The 2,561-nt window shown below is 38.6% G+C and overlaps 1 non-coding gene across 1 annotated transcript; it reads right to left on the bottom strand.

Moving 5' to 3' along the window:
• Window positions 1-807: 807 nt before the first annotated feature.
• LOC131183618 (small nucleolar RNA R71) lies at window positions 808-914 on the bottom strand. The gene has a single exon (XR_009151660.1). It is a non-coding gene; the product is annotated as a small nucleolar RNA R71 (small nucleolar RNA).
• Between the last annotated feature and the right edge of the window lie 1,647 nt (window positions 915-2,561).

The raw sequence follows: 2,561 nt of genomic DNA on the forward strand, positions 1-2,561 counted from the left end.
GTTAGAATTTTTTCTCACAACTTTTGGTAGTTTAAATAGTTAAGATTGTTGTGTAGTTTAGTACTTACGTTTTTAACTCCTCGCGGGAATGATACTCTATTCATCACTTTATTACTTGTTAGCGATCTGTGCACTTGCAGTGGTTGTAAAAATAAGTTTTTGGCACCATTACTGGGGAGTTTAGTAATATTAAACAATAGGCAATTTAGTTGATTTAAACATTTATTTCTTTTTTTATTTTAGTTTGACTTTTTCCTTTTTTCAGGTGCAGAAAACTAGTACATGACCAGAACAACCAAACTTGAAAAAGAATTGTTAGAATTGGATCCTAAAATAGATAAAACTCTGAGAACCATCAGGAGAGAAAAAAGAAATCAAGAGCCAGAACCCGAACTTGAAACTGTAAAAGGTCCAATTATGGTTGATAACAACAATAATGGGCAAAGATCCATGAGGGACTATGGAGCCCCTAATATTCAAGGATACCAATCCAGCATCACTAGGCCCACAATCGAAGCCAATAATTTTGAACTTAAACCAACATGGCTCCAAATGATCCAGCAGACTCAGTTTGGAGGCTCACCTATGGAAGATCCATACTATCACCTACAGTGTTTCCTCCCTCTATGCGATACCTTCAAGATGAATGGAGTCTCTGATCAAGCCATTCAACTCTGAGCATTCCCATTCTCATTAAGAGATAAAGCAAGGAAGTGGCTGCTCTCCCAACCAGCTGGTGCTTTCACTAATTGGGAAGGGCTCTCATAAGCTTTCCTAGTAAGGTACTTCCCACCTATAAAAACAATAAAACTGAGGTTAGAACTGAACACCTTTAGGCAAAAGGAAGGGGAATCACTCTATGACGCATGGGAGAGATACAAAGACCTTCAAAGGGAATGTCCCCACCATGGCATAGAAGATTGGCTCCTTGTCCAGAATTTCTACAATGGTTTGCTACCATACACAAAGAGTTCAGTAGATTCAGCTATGGGAGGAGACCTTATGGAGAAAATAGTAGCTGAAGCTTTGGAATTACTGGAAAGGGTCATGTACCATAATTTTGAGTGGTCAAATGAAAGGGGAGATATAAGAAAAGTAGTAGGGGTACTAGAACTAGATGCCCTCAATATGATTAACACCCAGTTTGACCAACTCACCAAAAGACTTGATAGAATGCAGGCTAATGTAATAAGAGCCAGTAATCTATTCTACAAAAATTGTGGAGGAGGTCATATAACTTCAAAATTTAGTCCTTATAGCGAGCCTTCCACAGAGCAACTAAACTATATGAACAATGGAGGAAACTTCAACCAAAGGCAGGTTAACAACCCATATTCCAATACATATAACCCTGGATGGAGGAACCACCCAAACTTCTTATGGTCTAACTTATAGAATCCTCAGAACTAACCCATAAACAAACAGCAAGAATATAGGCCAACACCATCAGGTTTCCAGAATATAGGATAGAATTTGATGTAGCAACAAACACCACTCGCTCAACCTCAACAGGCAGAATCAAAGTTGACCATGGAATCCATGATGGAAAGCTTTCTAGCAGCACAACAACAACAAAATGAGATGATAAAAATAGCTGGCCTCCATAGTGGATCAACTAGCCACCCATAATAAAATGCTCAAAAATTAGATCACTCAGCGAGCTAGCTCTTTAAATAAACAAGGCGGTAGGTTACCAAGTCAACTTAAAATGAATTCCAAGGAAAAATTGCAAAGCTGTCACATTGAGGAGTGGGAGAACACTACAAGATCTAGAAGAAAAGCAAAAACAAAAGGAGGAAACCCCTAAAAACCCAGACATCCAAGAAGAGGAAGAAGAGAAGCAAGCTGAGGAAAGCAAAGAAAGGGAGGAAAAGAGGAAAAAGAAACTGCCAGAACCTTACCAACCCCCTTTACCTTTTCCTCAGAGATTTTAGAAAGATAAATTGGATAAGCAATTTGGCAAGTTTTTAGAAGTTTTGCAGAAGCTCTAAATCAACATTCCCTTTACAGAAGCATTATCTCAAATGCCCTCCTACACAAAATTTCTAAAGGAAATCCTTTCAAAGAAAAGAAGATTGGAGGACTATGAGACAGTTGCTCTAACAGAAGAATGTAGTGCCATCCTACAGAATAAGTTGCCTCCAAAATTGAAGGATCCTAAAAGCTTCTCCATACCATGCTTGATAGGCAATATGAACATCGACAAAGCCCTCTGTGATCTTGGAGCCAGCATGAGCCTAATGCCCTTATCTATATGTCAGAAACTGAATGTGGGGGAACTGAGACCCACTACTATTTCCTTAAAACTAGCAGATAGATCTGTCAAACACCCATTTGGCATCCTAAAAAATATCCCCATCAAAGTGGGAAAATTTTTTATTCTAGTAGATTTTGTTATCCTGAAAATGGAAGAAAACGTCTAAATTCACATTATCTTGGGAAGACCTGTAACGCCTCTTACCCGATCTACAGTGTAGCCGAGTAAGGCATGCCACATTCGGTGCCAGAGCACTCTATCTTGTCTTATCGTGTACATTATTAATTTAAATTTCATTTATTCA

The sequence above is a fragment of the Hevea brasiliensis genome, chromosome 9, assembly GCF_030052815.1.
Source record: "Hevea brasiliensis isolate MT/VB/25A 57/8 chromosome 9, ASM3005281v1, whole genome shotgun sequence".
Lineage (NCBI taxonomy): Eukaryota > Viridiplantae > Streptophyta > Magnoliopsida > Malpighiales > Euphorbiaceae > Hevea > Hevea brasiliensis.